At 40.3% G+C, this 25048-nt stretch overlaps 1 long non-coding RNA gene across 1 annotated transcript in view; it reads left to right on the top strand.

Annotated features, from left to right (window-relative positions):
- LOC114035346 overlaps window positions 1-21617 on the top strand; it is a 35071-nt gene extending 13454 nt beyond the window's left edge. The window contains exons 2-3 of the long non-coding RNA XR_003568211.1: window positions 19643-19679; window positions 21336-21617. This is a non-coding gene — a long non-coding RNA (uncharacterized LOC114035346). The remainder of the gene's footprint in view (window positions 1-19642; window positions 19680-21335) is intronic.
- The last annotated feature ends 3431 nt before the right edge of the window (window positions 21618-25048 follow it).

Genomic DNA, 25048 nt, shown 5'->3' with positions numbered 1-25048 from the left:
AGCACCCTTTTATGCCTTCATTAGAATGTAAGCTCTTTGAGGGCTCATATTGATATCCCCAGTGTTTGGCATGCAGTAAGCACTTAATAAATGCGTGCTGACTTGATTTGACTAAGGTTCTGTGGAATACAGCCTGGGTACACTGATGATTTCTAACCAATTCTAAAACTGGGGATTTCAGGGTCACCTAATACCCTGAAACAACATTCACTAGCTATGCTGTGATAAGAGTGTTTTCATCTATTGGGAAGGTGGGTGATATGTTGAATAAGCCTCTCCCCTTCATAGGAAAGGCTATGTAGCTATCATCAATCAACATTCTCAGTCACTCTCTCTCTCCTCTATCTCTATTTCCCTCTCCCCCTCTCCTTCTTCCCCTCTCCCTCTTCCTTTACTCTCCCTCTCCCCCTTCTCCCTCCCTTCCCCTCTCTTTCCTTAATCAATAGGTGTGAAACTCTCTGAAACTTTCCCAGTCAACTTTCTCAGCCACTTAATTCTTAGGTCTAGTCACACGTTCTATCTGAGGTAATCTCCTCAAGGCTCTACTTCCTCAAACAGAAAAGGAAACCTGTTTGAACCTCACCCTGGCAGACCCTCTGCTGTATGCAAAAATAGTGTGTTGGACAGAGCATTCAAAAATTCTATTGAACTTTCTCCCACTTAGCCAGCTACACATCACAACCTGTTCTCTTTTTCTTCAACCACCTCTACCTTATTATCTCCATTTTACAAGTAAGGAACCTATAGCTCAGAGAAGTAAAGTGATTTGCCCAAAATATAATGTTATTAAGAATCAGATCCAGAGTTTGAACTCAGATCTTCTTGATTCCAAATCCAGGGTGAAATCCACTACAACAATCAATTAATAAACATTTTAAGTACCTACTATATGCCAGGCACTGTGCTAAGCACTGGGGATACAAAAGGAAGCAAAAGACAGTCCCCACCTTCAAGAGCTCACAGTCTAATGGACAAAGTGCTTCCCCTCATTTCCAATTAAAAATTTTCCATCTTTGTTACATCTCCAGCTCATCTCATAAATTGATCTATGCTAATAGCTTAGGGATTCTCACGGATTAATGTTTTACCTCTCTCAGATAACAAAATTACAGTTTAATAAAACCCAAAAGAATGAATCTAATGGTGGGCATTTCAGGCAGGTGAAAAGAGATTATTAGCAAACCCTACCTGTGCCTCTCACAGCGCAACATAAAGAAGGCTCTCAACTCTGCCTGTATGAAGGGCCAGCCCCCACAATGAGTAAGTGACGCTGAGAAATGTATCTGAGATGGAGAAAAGGGTCAGTAAGAATCATTTAAATCACATTAACCAATGAAGCAAAGAGCCTTTCGGTTCTAGCCTGTCAACAAATGACCTTTTCCTCATACAAAGACACCATTGACCTCTTCAAATGCAATACTAAGCCACAGTTGTTCCTGTATCCCTGGCTCTGAAACAATTTAGGGGGATGTAGTGGAAATGTCCCATTCCAATACCTCATCCTGGCGTGGAGGTGACTCTGAGTTCCTAAAAGTGATGCCAGCGGGGCACAAGTTTTGGCAGGTCCTAACATGTTAGAAAGGCTTTGAGTTTGGTCTTGGCAACAGCCTGTATGTACCTTCCAAGCACCAGCCTAGTGAAGTTCAGAGACGCATCCCTAGTCATGAGGTGATGAATTCCTTGGCCGTGGCAACCTCTGAAACAAATTAAAATTAAAAGGTTTTTGTTTCCATGTATCTCCTTACTGCACCCTCTAGTGATGGTGTCTGAGTGGCAGAAGAAGGGCAGAGGATATTGAACCACACAACTTTTATGCCATCTACAAACATTAACTTAACTGTTGATACTCCAGGTGTGAGATTTTTGTGTAATAACTAACAAGGCATACAATTCCAGGAGCCATTTCATCTCAGTCTTGACATTCTTGCTCTAAAAGTAACCAGAAAACAAAAGGAAGTCGCAGCTAAATAGAAGGATAGCTAACAGATTCTCCTTGGAAAGGAAAAGAAAAGACTTGGAGGAGTTGGTTTTGTTGTGTATCCAAAGGCAACAAGGAACTTTATTTCATGGGACAATGGGTTATCTTGTAAGCATTTCCAAAAAAAAAAAAAAAAAAAGCCAGCTCAAGGAAAATGGCAGTTGATGGACCAACATTTTTTCTAAAATAGGATAAAGAGGTAGAGAAATTCTACAAACTCCTCAGATCCTTCTAAAGTAAGCCAACATACATGTACTTTAATACTTAGTAGCCCCAATGTAGAGAGGTATCTTGGAATAGTCAGTCAGTCAATAAGCATTTAAGAACCTGTTATGGACCAAGTAGGCAGATAGGTGGTGATGTAGATAGGATGGAATGGTGGAATGCTGGGCCTGGAATCAGAAAGACTCATTTTCCTGTGTTCAAATCCAGCTTCAGACGCTTCTGAGCTGTGTGACCCTGGGCAAGTCACTTAACTCTATTTGCCTCAGTTTTCTCATCTGTAAAATGAGCGGGAGAAGGAAATGGCACACTACTCCCATACCTTTGCCAAGAAAACCCCAAATGGGGTCATGAAGAGTCAGAAACAACTGAACAACAACAACATGTACCAGGCAGAGTGTATTTGTTCCCCCAATTTTTTGTTCCTCAAACCCTTGTCAACAATAACATCAACAAAAGTGTTGTGAATTCCCAGAGGGATTTAATATACTACTTTTAGATTTATTCATTAAGTGTTTAGAATAACTACAATGATAACTTTTGTCCCAAAAATAGCCTCATGATAGTTTCAAATTTCTGAAAAACAAGCTTATAATACTTGAAACATGAATATGCCTCTTGTCACAGAGGAAAAATATAGTTATAGCATAACAGGGAAATTATTTACTGCTTACAGAACTATTCAAGAATTTTTAGGCCAAACTCTTTCACAAATGCCCAAAGGGTTCTCAAATTACTAGGTGGGAACCACTGACTTGGCAGATAGATGGTTGGTTGAAAACCGGAAGAATTGGGTTCAAAGCCTGCCTCTGGCATATAATATCTGTGCAGGGGAATGCTAGAACTAGTTCATATTCAACTTGGTCTCAAGAGCTGATTGTTAAATTTTTGTGAGCATTTACACGTGAAAAATCATCAACTACTACAAATCAGGGTTTGATGCCCTGTTTGGTTGATTGTCTAGACTTAAGAAAGGGATGAGGCAGGTAAGTGGCTCAGTGGATAGAGTGCCAAGCCTAGAGTCAGGAAGACTTGAATTCAAATCCAGCCTCAGACACTTACTAACTGTGTGACTTGGGCAAGCCAGTTAACCCTGTTTACTTCAGTTTCCTCATCTGTTAAAAAAAATAGCTGGAGAAGGAAATGGCAAACCACTCCAATATCTTTGCTAAGAAAACCCTAAATGGGGTCATGAAGTTTTGGGCATGACTGAAATAATAGAACAACAAAAGAAAGGGTTGGGAAAATGTTAATGATGCAGATTAAACCTAAAAGTGTGCTATATGTACTTTTCTTTGGAGAGCTGATTGTTAAACATTTATCAGTGCAACCCAATGTCCATATGACCTTGAGCAAATCACCTCACAGTGCTCTAGACAATTCTATAATACTCTTAAGTTTGAGAGAAGTTGTTGACCTGTGTTGGTAGAGGGTATGTTCTCATCTGGTTGTTCTGTATACCAGTGAAATCATCTGTCTTGTTCCTATCCTTCTTTCTAACTTTGAGGCAAAATGGAGCATGAGCATAGGGGAAGATGGCAAATATATACATATATATGCATATATACACACACACACTCAGAGGTGATCATAGAGAAGCTATGTATGTTGTTGTTGCTGTTGTGGGTACATCATTTTTGAAGAGGACCAATGACATCATGGGAAATATTTTGGATCATGTGTGAATTGAATCTAAGTGAGGCAGAGTTGCACAAAGTCACAGCCTTTCTTCCTAAGTCATTATGTCTATCTATCTATCTATCTATCTATCTATCTATCTATTTACTTATCTATCTGTACATATATGCACATCTCATACATATACACACATACATTATATATGTAATACATGTGTAATATATATGTGTGTATATATGTATAGATATACATATATATGTGTGTACACATATATACATATGTATGTAAATCTCAGGAACTCAAGCCAAAAGATACCAAAGGTTAATAGACTACACAAAAGCCTCATGCCCATGTATCAGGAATATTTTCTTGAAGAGAATAAGGAAGATCTGAACACAGAAAATAGAGGACAGAATCACACCCAAAAATGAAATTGTCCATGTATTAACAGATCAGAAACAAATAATTACTATTATTGTAGTTTTTCCAAATCAGCTGCCCATATGTAGTCAGACCATTGACTTGTTAGAGCAAAGAACAAAATTGACACCAAATTAGAAAAATAAACATGAGGAAGATGTGGTGACAATTAAGATAGCCCCAATGACCTATTTTTAAAAAAGGAAGTGACATTGAAAAATAGGAAATAGTAAAAACATCAACACAGACTATCACCATTTCCTATGAAAGTTTAATCAATTTTTAAATCAATCACCACAATGAGAAGCCCTTGCAACCACCTCAGAGCCTAGAAATCTGGGCTAGAAACCACCCAATACCAAATGGGGAAATAGGGTGTCCAAGAGTAACACTGGTTTAGAATATAAATTTGTTTATAACATCTTACAGAGGAAAGTGGTGGAAGATAAGAAATGACATTTATTCATAAAAGTGTGGTAGTGACTAGATATAGCCAGATCATCCTGACAGCATTTAAAGATGAAACTGGAAGAATGAGCAGACAAAATAATGGAGAAGATATGTCAAGATTTCAATAGCAAAGGCTTTTCTCTATCAATGACCATAGAGCCACCATATTTGATTGCTAACATCATAGTCCTTTCATGAGCATGTATAAAAGAAAACAAAACTGGGAAAAATAGCTGTACTGGACAAGTACATGCAGAAAGGTAGCCAATGACACAGTTTTAAGTGCAATTAAACATCCATCCACAAGGTATTTAAAGGAAGAGTGGATGTCAAAAGCTTAGGAAAAATCACAGATGTTATTACTACCCCCAAAAGGCATTGGAGAACATATCAGTGACTACTAATCTATAAAGATACTTTCTCATCTCTACAAAATCTTTATGAGAATAATTTATATGTAAATCAAGGGCATCCTTGATGAAGATATGAAAAAGGAACAGGCAGACTTTCACAAACCATATTTTATGGGAGACTACATCTCTAAAGTCACACAAATGAGTGAAAGGTGCAGAGAATACAAGATCCCACAGTCTGTTGACTAACTTAAAAAATATTATCCTAAGGAATAAAAACTTTCCTTAAAGTTGTTTCTCTGATATATAAGTTTGTTAGAATAAGACAACATTTGTTAAAAGATGCAAGATCAGATACCACTTTGTTCTATGGCCCTATACCAACCAATGCATAAAACTGGGAAGCTGCTTGTTAAAGACAATTTCCATCATCCAAATGATAGAGGGGTTTCTGATTAATGATGAGATCCTTCTCATGGATGACAATTGCATGATTGCACTGACTCCTGGAATATTGCAGAGCTTCCTAAGTGAGATATTTTGGTTAAACTATTAATGAAATAAACCCAAGTGTAGGGGAAATGCCTTTCCCTCCCAAGAGTCTGACTTGCAATTGGATGGACAGCCCATAGAGCTTAACCCATGAATCTTGGATAGCCACTGCTATCAATGAATCAATGAACTAGAACCAAAATTGATTAGGAGGAAGAAAGCAGGCTAGATTGTATTTGAGATACTGTGTACTGCTTTTAATGACCATGTTTCTCCCTAAGATAAGAATCATCTTATTAACTAATATTCTTCTGTATGTGACTGTGATTCATAGAATGTCAAACAATTTAAATTATGTATCACCCCAAGAGCAATGAGGAGATGTACAGTTGTCATAAATAGGCTAAAGTACATTATTTGTGAATAATTGCATGCAGGAAATAAGGCAAGATACATCCGGAAAGAGGTAAACGGCTAGAAATTGAGGTGAGTCAGTCATGCAGTGAGATCAAGGAAAGACATATGGAGAAAGTTTATGTATTTCATTGGTACCTATAGTATCGAGAGACCTAGAAAAAGGGCTTCAGCACTTTAGATAAATTTAAATTAATTACATTAAATTTAAAATTAAATTAAATTTAAATTAAATGAAAACACATTAAATTAAATACAATCACATATGGGGAATTTATGGAAGGACTTGGACAAAATTCATACAGGATGAGAAGACAGAGGCAGGGTATGTTGGAGCTAGTTTGTATCACAAGAGCTAATTGTTAAATTTTCATTGTGAGCATTTACACCTTAGAAATTAGCAAATGTTACAAATAAAGGCTTGATTTATTGTTTTGTTGATTGTGTAGACTTAAGAAGGGGATGGATAAAAAGTGAATGATGCAGATCAAACCTAAAAGTGTATCACGAGCATATTTTTTTCAGAGAACTAATTATAAAACATTTATCAGCACACATAGAAGGCTTTTTATTCTGTACCATTGGAAAGTGTAACCACATCAGTGAGATTATAGACCCTTCTAAGAACTGAAATAGAAAGAGCATTGGATCCCAGAGCACTAAGCTTGAACACTTCCTAGCCTTGTAACTCTGACCAAGTCACTTCAGGGACCATCTTTCTTTATGCCTCAATTTGTATGCCCAGAGCTTGGCATAGATGCAGTGCCTATCATACAGTAAGTGCTCAATAAATGCTTGTTGACTTGACTTGTTGACCTCTCTGAGCATCAGTTAGCTCAACTGTAAAATCAGGGGGTGACACCAGACCACCTGAAAGGTTCCTTCCAGTTCTAATGGTCTATGATTCTAAAATTAAACAGAATTAATAAAATGCCAGAAGGAGAAAGAATCCAAATCCTACCCATCATGCAAAAACCATTTCAAGGCTCCTCTCTCCTCCATGAAACCTCCTCAGCCTATGATGATCTTTCTTTCTTCTGATACTTTCTATAACACTTCTTGACTCTAGCACTAATTTGACGCTTATACATTACCCTTTATTGTTAGTTATCTTTGGGTGAATGTATGTGTATGTGTATGCACTCCTGGGGGTGGGGAGAAAGAGAGAGAGAGAAGGAAAGGAAGAAAGGAAGGAAGAAAGAAAGCAAGGAAGGAAGGACCACTTACTAGGGTACACAGTACATAGTCTGACACACAATTAGAACCAGTTCCTGTTGTTCCTTTCTCTCCACCTCTTTAAATCTAATTTCTCCTCTCTCATTCAGTCTTCTCATGTCACTCTAGCCCACACTGCCTTTCACCTTTTCTTAATTCCAAAAGTACTTTTTTTCTATTTTTAACATTTTTATTTAAAGTTTTGAGTTCCAAATAATATCCCTCCCTTTCTCCCTCCCCTTTCTGCTCCCTCCCTGAGACAGTAAGCAATCAGTTGTAGCTTATAAATGTGCTATTATGTAAAACATTTCCATATTAGTCATTTTGTACAAAAAGATTCAAATAAAAGAAAAAATGAAAGAAAGAAAGAAAGTGAAAAATAGCATGCTTCAGTCTGTATTCAGTCAATATTAGTTCTTTTTCTGGAGGTGGATAGTATGCTTCATCATGAGTCCTTTGGGATTGTCTTGGTTCGTTGTATTGCTGAGAATAGCTAAGTCATTCACAATTGATTATTGTACAATATTGTTGTCACTGTGTACAATGTTGTCCTGGTTCTGTTCACTTTGCTTTTGCATCAGTTCATGTAAGTCTTTCCAGGTTTTTCTGAAATCATTCTACTTGACATTTCTTACAGCACAATAGTATTCCGTTACAATCATATATCACAGTTTATTTAGCCATTCCCCAATTGACGGGCATCCTTTTGATTTCCAATTCTTAGCCACCACAAAAAGAGCTGCTATAAATATTTTTGTACAAATTGGTATTTTCTTTTTTTTTTGGATGTCTTTACTCCAAAAGTACTTACTATATGCACCACTTACCTACTACTTAGTATAACCATGCCCCAAACATCTATGCCGAACATCCATTCAGCTTTCAGTTTAAAAAGAAAATATTCCTAATAATGATTCAGAGCTTTTCTCCACTGAATCCCCCCTTTTTCATGCCACTTGGAATTTAACACTCGGCATTACCCCATAGTGAGAACAAAAGCAGTTGGCCGAGTAAAAAGCCTTGTGATATGATGAAAATGATAACATAAAATAATAATAATAGTTAATTACATTATGCTTTAAGATTTATAAAGTACATTTGCATATATTTTCAACAACCCTGTGAAATAGGTGCTATTATTATCCCCATTCTACAGATGAGGAAACTGGAACTGAGAGAGGTTTAAATAACTTGCCCGTGGTTGGAAGTGGTTCTCATGGGGCAAACAGCCATTATTATCCAGCATTTCCCAAGTTTCTGTGGCTTTTGACCTTGAAAGACAAGCAGTGTACAGGAAGCACTGGCATATATGTTGGAGGTAGCCCCTTCCTGCTCACCAGGATGCATGGGTAGGGAGAAGCACATGACTGCAGCTGAGAAGGCCAGAGTAGACATGAGATGGTGATCACAAGCCAAAAAAATACATCCAAGCAGTCAGATCCTTGTACTGCAGTTTATATATCTCTTGAGTTTTATCATCTTTGCTGGAACCATAACCCAGAAGAAGCTTTCCTCCCCTTCCATCCCTGGAGTGAGAGGCTATTTTCCAGTTTATCATTCACTTCCCTTTTCTCCCTCCAATCCAGTGAGGGTGGGGATGGGAGAGGATAGGGAAAATGGGGAAGAGAAAAACCATGGGTCCTTCTCTTGTCTGGCAGATGAAGCAGTCAACATTCTGAAAACTTTACTTCTTTAATTGATAACTTTGTGTGTTATTTGAAGCTGTTAATTAAAAAGTAGATGACCAGGCAGCTAGGTGGCGCAGTGGATAGAGCACTGGCCCTGAAGTCAAGAGGACCTGAGTTCAAATCCTGCCTCAGACCAAACACTTGACATGTACTAGCTGTGTGACCTTGGGCAAGTCACTTAACCCCGATTGACTCACTAAAAAAAAAAATTAAAAATAAAAAAAAATAAAAAGTAGATGACCATCCGTAGTAGTGTGCTGCTAAATGTTTAACAATCAGATCTCTGGGTGGGCGTGGGGGAGAAGGGAAGGAAGTATCAGGACAAACTTTTGAGTTTAATTTGCATTCCTAACATTTTCTCCATCATTTTATTAAGTCTAGGCAATCCACAAAACAATAAATCAAGCCTTAATTTGTAGCATTTGCCTATATTCAAGGTATAGATGTTCATATTAAAAATTTAACAATCAGCTCTAGTGAGCCAGTTTGATTTGGCTCCAACACACCTCTGGTATAAGTTTGATTGTCTCTGAATTTGTGGAGTAGGATTGAGAGACAGAGAGAGAAAACCAAAATTCAATAGGAAGGGGAGATCTTATTTATTTTTCCCCAGTATACATTGGTTAAGTGATTTAATTTGTGAATTTCTGTAATATATTAATAATATGCAAAAATCTATTCATATGCTAGCCTTATTTTCTTTTTTTTAAATCTTCATAAGAAAAGCTAGTAAGAGGCAAACTAAAAAGTTTCATGGTGTGGGGGCTTAAAACTGTTTTTGCCCAAAAGCTATTACCATAGCTGTTGTTGCTGGGGGCTTTGCCATAGATGGATTGATTGGGCATGTTTGCACTTTGGCATGACAGCTAGTTACCTAGACTGACCCAGAGTTAATGGACTGCTGTCACTATATTTCATTACAGTGGGCCCCATTCTTGTAGGATATCCCTCATCCTGGGATCAGAGAGGATCAGCAAGGTCCAGAGCTCTTGGTCCCTAATGCATGGCATTAGTCTGTTTCCTCAAGGGAATATGTTGATCACCATCATCTCTGAGAAGTGGGCTGTTGAGGAAATTCCTTATAAAGGAGAGTGTATATGATAAAAATCCATGCTCTTCATTCACACAATGGAACTTTATTCCAGAGATAATTCTCAAAGCTAGGTGGCACAGTGAATGGAGTGCCAGGCCTGGAGTCAGGAAGACTCCTCTTCCTGAGTTCAAATCTGGCCTCTGGTACTAGTTGTGTGATCCTGGGCAAGTTACTTAACCCTGCTTGCCTCAGTTTCTTCATCTGTAAAATGAGCTAGAGAAACAAATGGCAAACCACTCCAGTATCTTTGCCAAGAAAATCCCAAATGGGGTCACAGAGTCAGACACCACTGAAACCACTGGACAAAAGCAAAACAAACAAACAAAAAATCCCAAAGCTGGAATTATCCATTTCTGAGGATCACTAATCAAGGACCAGTACTTAGATAAGGAAAAAGGAAGGCAGAAGCAGCAGCCGGGAACTGGAAGACCCAGGAACTTCAGCCTAAGGTTGCATAGGCTCTTATCTCCATCTCTAAATCACCATTGTTGAGGAGGGCAGGGCATGAAGAGAAGACAGAAATACCTTCCTACCTTCCCCTTCCTGAAAATCCACAGGAGTGAAAACATATGGAAAGGGAGAAGAGTCCATAAAAGGCAGAGCCATTTCTAAGCTTGCTCTTATAGGCCACAGAGACACAGGGTCTCTCTAATAAAAGTCTGTCGCCTCTGACTCTCCAGTTCCAATCATCTTTGGCTCAGCCCCAGTCATTGGGGATCAATCATCTCAGCAAGTGGCTAATGCATATGCCTAGCTCCAGAGCAGGAGGCCCTTCTAACAAAGGTTCATGCCCCTCAATCCTCTCTAGTTGATTGGAGGATTCATCAAATTGAGCAGATTTTCCTGAGCAACCCAGAATTCTCATATCCAAGGAATATATTCAAAAGTTAAAGGCCCTAAACTGGGTGTCAAAAGGCCATTGTTTCATTTCACCCTGCCCCGTGACATCCCTAGGACAGTTATTTCCATCCCCAATTATCAGATAGAGAAATTGCATTTGATAGATGTCAATAATAGCATAGTGACTGGCACATAGTAGACACACTTTGAATTGCTGAGTTCTTAAACTGAATTTCTTTGAATTGAAACTCAGGTTGCTAGAGGTGGAATGACCTGATCACAGTCACTCACAGAGTGAGTTGGTAGCCAAAGGTTCCCTCCCACGTGATGGCCAAGCTGGAAAAATGGGGCTGGGGGAGGGCGACAGGGAGACCAGACCCCTCCCATTTGAGCTAACCTATGCCTTTTGCTCCATTTAATTCTAAATCTCCATTTCATGTGACAGCTCCTCTATCCCTTCCCTCTTCCTTCTTTCTTATGAGGTGGCAAGGGAGCAAGGAGGGAGGGGGAAGTTTGCCTGATTTAATCAAACATGCAAATTGCAATGATCACAATGTTCTCAGCTGCTTCTCTGGTGTATTCCAGACAGGGATGCTGGAATTCATTAGCACCAATTAACACCGGGAAGCTCCCTTATGCTGCCTCTAACACCCCTCCCCCACCTTCTCCTTCCTTCTGGTGGCTCAGGGACTTGGGACAGTGGCTGTATGAAAGCTAGTTCCCTCTGACTAGAGTGACTGTGGTATTTGACACTCAGGACACCCAGCTGTAACCCAGGCAAGAGACGGGCCTAAAGGAGGCTGTGTGTATGCATATATGTGTGTATGTACACATAGATGCGTATATATGTTTGCATACACATATATCAGGCAGTTAGGTGGCACAGCGAATAGAGTGCTAAGCCTAGAGTCAGGAAGACTCATCTTCCTGAGTTCAAATCTGGCCTCCAGACACTTACTAGCTCTGTGACCCTGGGCAAGTCACTTAACCCTGTTTAACTCAGTTCCTCATCTGTAAAATGAGCTGCAACAAGAAATAGCAAACCATTTCAGTATCTTTGCCAAGAAAACCCCAAGTGGGTCATGAAGAGTCTGACACAACTGAAAAACAACTGAACCACAACAACAACACACACACATACATACACACGTAGATGTGTATATATCTAAACTTAATGATGGATAGAGGGAGAGAGACAAAGAGGGATAGATAGAGGGAGAGATAGAGGGATAGATAGACAGACAGATAGATGGATAGATAGATAGACAGACAGACAGACAGAAAGATAGATCGATAGGGGGAGTAAGTGTATAAGCTCATTAGACTGGGAACCATAATTTGTTGATTAGGAATGACCTTAGGGTGGCCTTAGGAATCTCTGCTTCCTAGGCCCCAGCTGCCTAATTTGTAAAATGAAGGAGTTCAGTCTAGATGATCTCCAAAGCCCCACTCAATCCAAAAATCCATGCTTTTGATCCTAAAATGTATATTTATCTTATCTGCCCCCAAAAGATCCTATGCCCTAAAGGAATTGTGTCTGAAACTAGAGTCGAAGACTGGGGTTTAAGTCCGGATTCTGATACCAGCATGACCTTGAACAGGTCACTTCTCCTTGGGCCTCAGTTTTCTCATCCATAAAAGGAAGGGATTGGATTAAATGACCTCTATGGTCACTTCTGCTTTAAGTATACAATTCTCATTTGTGTCTTTGACATGCCCACAGCCTGTAGAAGGTGGTTGAGTACATAATAGGTTTGAAAACACAACCGTTGGCTTGAACTGAAGTTACCTCCAAGCTCTTGATTAGCAGGGTTGCAGATTCACTCAAGTCTTTTGTATTCCATCTATCTCCAGATGCAGTAATGACTAAAAACACTCTCACAATCCCACTCACATTCAATTCAGTTAATTATTGAGCACTATGACCCAAGAATTCTGTTAGGCATTGGGGATATGAATATCTTTGTCCTTAAGGGGCTTACCTTCTGACAGGGGATGGGTAAGTTTGGGGCAGGGGAGACTATGTATAAAAATAAATAGCAAATACTTTAAAAATAAATGCAACACAGTTTCATGGGAACAGGGGACAATGATAATGATAACAGAAAGCTCCAAGCACCAACTGGAGGCATTAGGAAAGGCCTCTTTTGGGAGGTAATGCTTGAGCTGGGCCTTGATGGAAGCACGTTTGAAAATTATTTCTTGGTTTCTCCCATCAGCCACTGCCTGCAAAGCTTGTCACTATGGGTGACTTTGTCATGATATTTTGATTTGTGGTCCAAAGTCATTATTCTAAGAAAGAGTCCCCACTCTTCTGACTGTTGACTTCAGCCATCTTTCTCTGTGATCCTGTCTTGAGCACATTGATGGAGATACAGAAGACAGAGGATACCTCTGGGAAAGTGGTCTGATGGAGAAGATATAACTTTCATGCTCAGGGAATTGTCATTTCAATGAGAGAGATGGGACATCCCAAAGAAAAAAAAAATACTTGGAAATAACTGCAAATGAACAGCCTAAGGCAAGGACAAAGGAGGACCTGATGTAAAATGATTTTTGAGGAATTGTGAAAAATGGGAGAAGGTGACAGGCATGATACTAGAGAGAGGCAAACATGGTCCCTGTTTTATAAAGGGGAAGAAAGTTGATTCCTGAAAAAAATTCCAGACTAGATTGTTAAAGGGATAATTAGAAAGGGAAGTGGTGATTACTGTGAGCCAGTGTAGGTTCACTGAGAAAAAGTCATTTACAGACTAACCTTGTTTCCCCTTTGTACAATGTTACTAGAAATTACACACAGACATAATATATCTATGTAAAAGAAAGGCATTTAATAAAGTCTCTTCCCCCATTATATTGGGAGCTCCTTGAGAACAGGGTTAGTCTCTTACTTTTCTTTGTATTCCTAGCCCTTAAGATGGTGCCTGGCACATAGTAGGTGCTTAATAATGCTTGTCAACAGTGTTCAGATGAACTTGGTAATAGTGTAGTCGGGTGGGTATAGAGGTCTTTCATTGACCAGACCCAAAAGAGGCTTAGTTAGTATGTCCATTTCATCCTGAAGGAATATCTCTAGTGAAATCACAAAACTATAGAATGTCAGACCTGGGAAAGAACACAGCTGGAGTCAGGAAGACCTGCGTTCAAATCTGGTCTGAGACACTCCCTAGTAGTATGACTTTGAGACAGAAGGCTTGTCCTTCTCAGTTTCTTCAATTGTAAAATGGGGGTCATAATAGGCACCTCATAGGGTTGTTTTTGGAGATCAAATGAGATAATATTTGTAAAGTGCTTAGCATAAGTGCCTGGGGCATAATAGGTACTTAATAAATGTTTGTCCCCTTCCTTTTCACCCCTGTTTAACAGATGAGAAAACTCAGATTCATAGAAGAGTAGCTACTTTCCCAAAGTACCGAAGGTCCCTGTCCTTAGCTCAGTTCCGATCAGCATTTCTATCGATGACTTGGATGAAGGAATGAATGACATGCTTATACATTTTGGAGATGACACAATTGGGATCCAATTCTAAAGACCTTAATCTTTAGACTAAGGGTAGAGAATGAAGCTATTAAAATAAACATTTATAGAAAGAAAAGTAAACCCCTGTACTTGGATTTACAAAATCAATGATACATTTACAATATAGAGATGGCTAGAAAGCAGTTCATTTGAAAAAAAGGTCCAAGGGATTTAGGGACTTGTAAGCTCCATGAGCTTTAGAAATGTGATGTGGCAACTCCCCATGCACTCCATTCAGCCCCACCCCCCAAAAATTCCAACAAAAACAATGAGACTTTAAACTTTGTTGTTATTCATTCGTGTCTGACTCTTCCTGACCCATTTGGAGTTTTCTTGGCAAAGATACAGGAGTGGTTTGCCACTTCCTTCTCCAGCTCATTTGACAGATGAGGAAACTGAGGCAAACAGAGTTAAATGATTCGAAAAGGGTCATGCAGTTAGTAAATATCTGAGGCCAAATTTGAACTCAAGTCCTCCTGACTCCAAGCTTGGCACTCTATCCATTGCACCACCTAGCTGCCTGACTTTAGAGAAAATTAACACAAATAATGTGTCCAAAGCAAGTGAGGTGATAATCCTTTATGCCCTAGTCAGACCATATCTGAAGTATCTTGTCCAATTTTAGATACCACATTTTTGAAGGGACATTGACACACTGGCACAAGACCAGAATGATGAAAGGATAAATTGAAAAATCTGGGAATGTTTAACCTGAAGGAGAGAAAGCAGAGAGTATATGATAGCTGTCTGTAAATATTTGGAGGTTGTTCGTGTGAAACGGGGATACCACTCACCCTGCTAGACCCAGAGTGCTAAAATAGAACCAAGAGTAGAAGTGAAAGGGAGACAAATTTTGACTGCATCTATGGAAAATCTTACTAACATTTAGGATTGTCCAAAACTGAAATGAGAGGTAATGAGTTCTCCATCACTGGATGCCTTCAAATGTAGACTGGTAAAGGTTGAAGTGAATGACCTCTGAAGAGATCATTTCCAACTCTGGGATTCTGTGATGTGTTATGATTCATTAAGAGGGGGAGGGAGGTCTATGGAAGGGAGGATGGGAAGGATGGCAGGAAGGGCCAACCAGGGCAGACTTCCATTGCTGACAGCCTGAGTCCCTTGTTCTCAAACTTGATTCCCTCTCTGGAGCCCCAAAGCCACCCAAACCCTCCCTGAAATGTCCACACAATGCTCACCTTTGTCCAGGCCTGGGGACCAGCCAATTGGCTCCTTTTGCTTTTCCTAATAGAATAGGGAATGGGAGTTGTGTGTGTGTGTGTGTGTGTGTGTGTGTGTGTGTGTGTGTGTGTAAGAATGGGTATAGTGGATATGTTAGAGAAGCTTTTCTCCTGGGGCTTCTGAGCTCTGTCCTCTTGCATGTGGTGAGATGTCCATGCTGGAGAGGAAGTAGGGGGAGGGCAAGGTCTAAAAGGACCATGGTGACTGTGACCAACAGGGCTGTGTGGGAAACGGAAGTCAGAGCCAGAGCTAACCATGGGAACCATAGGGGCTCCGAGGGTTTGGATCACACATATCTGTGCCTACACAAACACATTCACACTAACCTATTCATACACTTCCCCTGCCTCCTTCTTTCTCTGACTGTGTTTCTCTGCATTTCTGTTTCTGTTTATCGGTGTGTGTGTGTCTTTCTACATCTATGTGTCCCTCTCTCTGTGTGCTTATTTCTATATTCTTGTCTCAAATGAAATGGTATTTGTAAAGCACTTAGCTCAGTGCCTGGAGGATAGGAGGTGCTTAATAAATGCTTCTTCCCTTCCTCCTCATTTCTCTTCCTTTCTGTCTCGCTCTTTCTTTGTCTGTTCTTCTATCTTTTTCTCATTGAGCTGTTTCTCTCCAACCTTCTCTCTGTGTGTCTCTTTCTCTCTACATCTTTCTGTCTGTGTGTGTCTGTGGGTTCACCTCTCCTTTTTCTTTCCAATCTTCACAAGAGCATTTGAAGCATTGCTATGGGTTCCCTTCCTTTGTGTGTCAAGACCGGGAAGAGGGGCCTGGTCTTGGTGATGACCCAGTGCCCTTCCTTTGGAAGCAATGGGATAGTCCTATATGAAGCCCATGGTACTGGCCAGTGAAAGCACAGGGAGCCAAATTAAGCCCTTGCTCTTGAACGAAGCATAGGAGGGTAGAGAGGTGGTGAAGTCTGGCCATCTGGGTCTGGAAAACAGATCTACAGGCTGGCTACCAAGCAGGCTCCAAAAAAAAGCAGATGGGCATTATTGTAACCAAATGTGTAAAAGAGTGGGGATGGCGTTTGGTACGGGCAAATATTGAACGTACTCCAACCCTGCCATCCTCTTCCTCTTTAGCATCACTCTCCATCCCCCATAGTACTCTGTGAGCCTGGAAAGTTCTTTTTTGGGTTCTGAGTAGAGGCTATACTTGATCACATGCAGACTAATCTGCATCACTCTGGAGCTCAGACAACATTGTCGGACAGAATATTTTTGAGGTAGCAGGCTCCCTGTCACTGAAAGGGATGGCTGATTAATCAGCTCTCAGGGATGCTATATAGGTATTCTTAACCAAGAGCCTATGAACTTGTTTTTATTAAGTGTATTTCAATATAACTGGTTTCTTTGCAATCCTATGTATTTTATTTGGTGCATTTAAAAACATTATTCTGAGAAGGGGACCATAGGTTTCACCAGGCTGCCAAAGGAGTCCAGGACACACAAAAAAGATAGAAAACCCCTGCAGAGTGCTAGTCTAGCTTTGGGTGAGAGACAGGATGAGATGATCTCAAATGAGGTAATGCATGTAAAATGCCTGGCAAACTTCAAATACTTTATAAATATCAATTACCATTAGAATTCTGACCTCCGAAATCCCTTCCATCTCAAAAATTCTGTAGTCTTATTTCCAATATCATCCTCTTTGAAAAAAAAGTCTTCCTAGACTGGCTTAACCACTTAATGATAATCCCCTTCTCTTGAATTGTGCTTTACCATTTCAACTGTATAAAGAATTTTGGTGCAGAGAAAAGAGCTTGGCTAAGTCAGGAGAACTGGGTTTAGATCTTGTCTCCAAAATATACTAGCTGTAAGACTCTGGAGAAGTCATTCAACTTCTTTGATCTTTATTTTCTTCACCTGTAAAAGGGATATTATTATTATTATTATTAGCATTTATATAGCACCTACTATGTGCCAGGCATTGTAATAAGTGCTTTACAAATATTATCTTATTTGATAACATAGGACTACAGGTTTAGAACTGTTAGGGATCTTAGAGGCCATCTAGTCCAAACCCTGCATTTTACAGATAAGGAAACTGAGGCCCAGAGAGGTTAGGTGACTTAGAATAAATTGTACAACTTTACCTGTGTGGACAGTCAGCAAGTTTTTAATTACTCGACATTTCCATTTCCTCATCTCTAAAATGAGGATAATCATATTGGCACTACCAACTTCACAGGGTCGTTGGGAGGAAAATGTTCTGTGAACCTTAAAGCATTCTATAAATATGCACTATTTTTATTGCTCATCGACATCCCGCTTGTGGCCGGTGGCTGTTCCGTGCACTTGGAAGCCAGAAATTATGGCATTGGCTGGAGTGCCCTCCAGTGGTCATTCTGTGGAATTGTCTCCCAAAATGGGAAGGGCTCATTCACCCTGCAGCAGAAACTGCAGCTCTTATTCACAGGAGATAAAATTGACAGAAATAAAAATCATCCAGTCCAAAGGTCCTTGACTTGAGATCCATAAATTTGTTTCCTTAATATTTTGATAGCTATTTCAACATAATTTATTTCCTTTCGTAATCCTATGTATATTATTTGACGTATTTAAAAACATTATTCAAGAAGGCGGTCCGTAAGCTTCACTAGACTGTCAAAGGGGTCCAGGGCACCAAAAAAGGTTAAGAACCACGATCTAGTCCAATCTTCTCATTTTACAGATTAAGAAACTGAGGCTGAGAAAGAATAAGTGACTTGTCTAAGGTCACACAGCTAGTCTGGAGTGGCAGAGCCAGCCCTGGAACACAGGTCTCCTCGCTCCCAACCAGGGCAGTATACTGGACTGCTTCTGAAAATCAGGAGCTAAGAAGACAGCCCCTCTGCTTCCTCCCTTTCCCTCCCATCTTTATGTCTTGTAAGAGTATATAACATCTGGAATTCATCCGGAATATATTACATATATATGTATTATGTGTATGTATGTTCATACACATGCGTATACACAGGCTTTTATTTGTATGTATATGCATATGTGCATACATATACGCGTGTGTATACATGTATTGTGGTATAAGCATATGTGCATAGATATATAATATATATATATATATATACACACAAACATGTGAACATAGCACACATACACATACAAGGGGTATGAAGATGGGGGAAAGATTGAGAGGAAAGGGAAGAGATGGAAAGAGTGGTCCGGATCCTTCCCTGAGCAATTAGAAGTCATCACGAGTCTCCTTAGACCGTCTGGCTCAGGCAGCAGTGGGAGGCTTCTTTCCGGAGGGGCCTGTTTCAGTGGCGTTGCCCGGAGCTAGGGCCTGGAGAGATGCATTATGCATAGGGGCTCCCAACCAGGGGCCTGAGTAAGCACGATTGCTTCTAGCTTGGCATGGGGGGAGGCCAACTTCCCGGTCTTTCCTGCCCCCTTTCGCAACTCACAGGCATGCGGGCTGGCTCCATTCTATCGATCCACTCAGCCATTGCATTCAGCAAATTGACATATATAAAAAACACTCACTCTGAGTCTAGCTGAGCCAGCCCGAAGTGTGTTAGGGTGTATGTTTACCTACTTGGCATTATTTGAGGACTAACTAAAACCACTCCTCTCGCCCCCCCAAAAAAGAGAAATCCTCAGTAGCCTCTCCTAATGTTTGAATTTCCTCACAGTCATAGATTTAGAGCAGGAAGGGGTCTTGGAGGTCACTGAATCCAGCCCCTTCCTTTCATAGTTGAGGAAACTAAGGCAAACAACAGCTAAGTGTCTTTACCCAAGGCCACACAGCTTGTAAATGTCTGAGACGGAATTGGAATACAGGCTCTTCCCAACTCTAAGTATAATGTTCTACCTGTTACATCACACTGTTTCCCTATGAGAAGTGACTACTAGGGTATGGTAGAAAAGTCTTGGATTTATACTCATGGGGTCATTGAATTAAAACTAGAAAGGATTTGGGCTGTAGAGGCCATCACTTCTAACTCCTTCATTTTTATTGTTTTATTGTTAAGAAGATGGTCCTTTGTTTCAGGGAGACTTTTTTTGTAGTCATTTATTTTTGTAGTCAATTTCCCAAGGATCATTCAACCTAGCCTTCTCCTCTTCCATTCTAGGCCCAGCTCAATGTACTATGCAGTACTCAACCAAGAGGTATGTACTAATGAGTCAGTTTTATGGATTGTCCATCAAACTACACAAAGAGCTATTAAATGTTATATAGGATACTAATGATGGTGATGATTGTTGTTATCTGTTTCATTCATGTCTGTGACCCCATCTGAGGTTTTCTTGGCAAAGATCCTGGAGGAAACTGAGGCAAACAGGTAAATGACTTGCCCAGGGTCACACAGCTAGTAAGTATCTGAGGCCAGATTTGAACTCAGGTTTTCCTAATTCCAGGCCTGGTGCTCTGTCTAATGTGCCACCTAGCTGCCCCAGTGATTGTTTACAGATGATGAATGTGAATCTCAGAGAGGTGGTTGATGTGACTTATAGGTAATTAGCCATCAGGGGTAGGACTTGAACCCAGGTCCTCTGGTTTCAGAAGAAATGATCTTTCCACTAGATTATAGGAAGGCTGATTTTCAGGCCTAGTTCTGCCACTTTCTTACTGTATGATTTAGATCAAACTCTGCCCCTTCCTGGCAAAGCTATATCACTTTAGATGTTATTTAATAGTAATTTAATTTAATAGTAATAGCTGCACTATTGAGAATAGTAACATTAGAAGTGAAGAGCCAGACTTTCAAATGTTTTCCTCTGTTAATTATCTCCAGTTTATCCTGTCTATAGATTGCACACAGTTGTTTGCATGCTGTCTGCCTCATTAGACCGTGAGCTCCTTGAGGTCATGAGCTAATTTTTGCTCATTCATTGTATCCTCAGAGTTTTAGTATAATGTCTGGTACATAGTGGAGAAGCTAGGTGGTTAGATAGAGGGCTGGGCCTGGAGTCAGGAAGACTCATCTTCCCAAGTTCAAATCTGGCCTCAGACAGTTACTAGCTGTGTGACCCTAGGCAAGTCACTTCACCTTGTTTGCCTCAGTTTCCTCATCTGTCAGATGAGCTAGAGGAGGAAATGGCAAACCAGTCCAGTATCTTTGCCAAGAAAACCCCAAATGTGGTCATAAAAAGTCAGATGCGACTGAAAAGCAAACTGTGTTAATCTACTGAAAGTACAAGTAGGTTCAGAATAATGTTAATAATGGCTGACTTTCATGTACCCTTTTGGATGATTAATCCCATTTGATTGCTACTTGGATTCTGTGGCTGGGTACTTGAATAATCTCATCAATGTGGCTCCTCCTTCCAGTGGTACAGATTACACTTTATTTTATCCTGTGCTAATTATCTTATCCAGGTCCTGTAAACCTCCCACCAGGGATTCATCCAACATGATGGGAACCTTCCTCTAACACTCTTGACGTTGGTTTGTTACCCCAGACTGGGCTATCTTGAGACTCTAGTTCTACAATCATATGACTGAAAATTCAGGGCTCTATCACCTGATAGATAGTTGCCTTTCTGACATCCTTTTTGCCTCTTGTGCAACTCTTGGGAGATGACATGTTGCCGCCTACTCACACCCACTGCACACCTCTTCAAGTCCCTTTGGGAGGCTCTCAACTCTAATTCTTGGTAAACTGTCATATTCCATGACTTGAAACTATGTATAGCATCGTTGGTGGAGTCTTATTGTCAAGAAGATGGCCCTTTGTTTCAGGGAGAAGTTTTGGAGTCATTAATAGCACTGTACAACTTCCCAAAGGCCATGCAGCCTTCTAATTCTGTCCTGTTCCGTCCTAGGCCCAGCCCATTGTCTCATGTAACACTCATCCAAGAGATACGTACCAATGCATCAGTTTTATGGATTGTCCATCAAATTGCATGAAGTGCTATATACAATGTTATAGATGATGATGATGATGATGATGATGATGATGATGAAGATGATGATGGTAACATGTGCATGAGAAACCCCTTGGTTATGGAAAGAGATTCCATAAGGTAATGTTCTGTTTTACAGAAGCAAATGTTTATTTTGTAGTAGACAAACAATATAAGCATAATGTGATCTTGTGTTCTCTACAGCTGCTTTTTCTTTCGTTTCTTTTTTTTGTTATTTTTTTTGTTTTTTATAATAGTATGACTCAAGCTGTGATCTGCTATAGTACATTATAGTCAAAAGTTTGCCTGTTCTCTTCTCTTGTTTATTCCTATTTTACATATGAGAGACTCTGAAATACAGAAAACTGAAATGACTTAACCAAAGTCACACAGCTAGAAAGTGTGAGAAATAGGCAAGGATCACACAACTATCATAGTCCTAAAAAAAGTCACTTTTCATCCACTTAGCTTGTCCTGTGTGGATAGAGGGAACTCTAGTGAGTGATAATGGATCTCATTTAGGAGGCTCTGCAGAATTCCAGGGTTTTATACAATTAGTACTGTGCCAACTGCAAACAGGAGCACCTGCAGGACCTTACCCTCTCTATCTGTTGGGGAATCTCTTTGTTCTCATTTGGTCTCTGTGCTGGACATCCTTGAAGATAGTGGCAAATGCCTTCAGCGAACTCACAAGCTGGGTTTTATGCCTGGTTACTTACTATTAATCATAGTACCATCAAACAAAGTTCTCTCTGTTGTCCCCTCCTGGCTCAGCTTCTGACTTTTCAAACTTTGAAACTAGGCTTCTACTGCCATTTTACCCTGAACTTTCCCTCAGCACTTAGGGCCTCTTCATCCTGGAACATCCAATTTCCCCTGAGGCCTTCTCAATCTAGGACATCCCTCTGCCGGGCTGGACCCCTTCTCCCATTGGTGAGTCCCTCATTGGGCCTTCATTTTAAGGAGGAGGCCCAGGTCTGCCGCATCCTCATTCCTCTCCAGGCTGCACTCCTGACTCTCCCAGACTTTCTCTATTATTCCCACACTGGCTTCCTTCACCAATCACCTCCTCCCCCCACAGACTTTGAGTTTTCTTTAATGTGTTTCCTTCCCCATTAGAATGTAAGCTTCTTGAAGGCAGGGCCTGGTTTTTTTTTCTTCTTGTCTTTCTATTTCCAGCACTTAACCCGAATGTGACACATAGTACATAATCAATTCTTGTTGCCTTGCCTTGCGTGTTGCCTTGTTATACTTTCTAAGGATTTGTCTCTGATATTAAATCAGATAAAAGATGTAAAACACTTTGTAAACCTTTGTAAAATGTTTTGTAAACCTTAAAGTGTTCTATAAATGTTAGCTATTATGATGATGATGCGTGAAAGACCATTGATGGAGGAATAAGAGCCTTTAAGGCAGTGTTTAAAGTTATGGAATCTAATGCTTTTTTTTTTTTAATAGTAAACACTCAATAAACACAGTGGGATCTTGTGTTCTCTATACTTTTTTGTGGGGGAGAGGATAATTGTGTGATTGTTAAGTTTTGGTCTGCTATAGCATATTGTCAGCCAATCAGCATTTACTAAGACTCTACTATGTACCTGTTGTTGATTGTTAAGTTATTTTTCAATCATGTCCAACTCTTTGTGACCTTATTTGGGGTTTTCTTGGCAAAGATACTGGAGTGGTTTGCCATTTCCTTCTCCAGCTCATTTTACAAATGAGGAAACTGAGGCAAACAGGGGTAAGTGACTTGCCCAGAGTCACACAGATAATAAGTGTCTGAAGCCAGATTTGAACCCAGGAAGATGAGTCTTCTCAACTTCAGGCCTAGTATGCTTAGCTGCCCTATAGTACAACAAATATTTATTGAGCCCTTGCTGTGTACTGGGTGCTGGGGAGATACAAACCACAGGTAAGATACAGGGCCTGTTTTTATGAAGCTTGCAGACTAGTAGAGGAAAAAGACAATGACCCAGATACATGCAATATTACATAAGAGGCACAATCACTAAGCAAAGTGAGATTTGAAAAGAAAGGACCTGGAGTTGGTGAGGGGGCAAGGAAGATGTCATGGAGAAGGTAGCATTTGTATTAGGTTCTAAAGGATGGAGCAGGTCAAGGGAGGAAGGCTGATCCAAGCACTGAGAACAATTTGATAAGAACCTGAGAGCATAGCAAAAGGTGGGGGGGGGAGGGTAGAGAAGAAGGAGGGAGGCATGGTGATGTCCTGGTATTCTAAGAGCAGCAAATTTGGTGACAGACGGCCTGGGTTTAAATTCCAAATCTACCACTTGTTACCTGCGTGGTCTTTGGCCAAATCACTTAACGTCTCCAGGCCTCAGTTTCTTTATCTGTAACTGAGGGGGTTAGATCCAATGACCTCTGAGGTCTCTTCTAGTTATAAAGCTATGAAAGCACCCCCTGATACTGAGCAGAGAACTGGTTCTCAGTGGGAGGAACCCCAAAACAGGTCAGTTTTGATAGGGACAAAAGAGAAGGATTGTAAATTTAGAGTTAGAAGCTGCGTTAGAGGTCACTGAGTCAAACTCCCTTAGTTTACAGATGAGGGAAGGGAGGCTAAGAAAAGTTAATTCACTTACCCAAGGTCTCATTGATAATAAGTGAGAGGATCAGGATTTGAACCCAGGTACTCCAAATCTATCATGCTTATTCTACTGTACCACACTGCCTATTCCTTTTATAGTTTCCATTGTGACTGTCTCCTCAATTAAAATAGAAACTCCTTGAGGGCAGAGACAGTGTCTGATACTTCTCTGTATCTCTCCCAAGCCCTGCTCCACTCAGAAGAATTGGTTTGAAGACGAGTACACTGTCCAAGAAAGAGAGAAGACACCAGAGATAAATTTTGCTCACTTAATAGTTTTATCAAGGGAGTCTCAGTTTGTGTCTGTGGGCCTCAGTTTCCTCATCTGTAAAATGAAGATAAAATGATAGATGTCTCCTCTGGTTCTAAATCCTTTGCCAAAATCAGTCAATCAACCAACAGTCATTTTTTAAGCAATTACTATGTTTAAGACACTATACTAAGCACTGGGACACAGAGACAGAAAGGAAACAGTCCCTGCCTTCAAGAAGCTTACCTTCTAATGTACAACATGCACTCATGAGTATATACAATGGCACTCCATCCAGTCTCTAGGGCAGATGAGACATTCTCTGTGTCCTCCTGGGGAGTGGCAGGCAAGCCCCTTCCACCTGCCTATCCCATCACACAAGAGCCCTGGTTGGAGCGCGTGTGCCCTACATGATGGAAAGAGGTCACTAAGCAGGAAGTAAAAGCCCCTATTATTCTTGCCCCAATTATTCCTTGAATCATGTGATATTCCCTGTTCCAGGTTTATTCCCCATACTTTTCTGCTCTATTAGCTATGTGGCGTACTAAGTATGAGTTCAAATCCTGTATCAAACACTTATTAGCTATGGACTTGGATAGGTTACTTAGTCTCTCTCAGAGTCAGTTTCTTCATCTGTAAAATTGACACACTAATTCGTTGTTGGTGGAACTGTGAAGTGATCCAACCATTTTGGAGGGCAAACTGGAATTATGCCCAAAGAATCATTAAACTGCCTTTTGACCCAGCAATACCACTACTAGATCCGTTTCCAAAGAT

The sequence above is a fragment of the Vombatus ursinus genome, unplaced genomic scaffold, assembly GCF_900497805.2.
Source record: "Vombatus ursinus unplaced genomic scaffold, bare-nosed wombat genome assembly UNPS02009205.1, whole genome shotgun sequence".
In the NCBI taxonomy this organism is placed as follows: Eukaryota; Metazoa; Chordata; class Mammalia; order Diprotodontia; family Vombatidae; genus Vombatus; species Vombatus ursinus.
The sequence above is the reverse complement of the archived record's forward strand: the minus strand, read 5'-3'. Positions and strand labels throughout refer to the sequence as shown.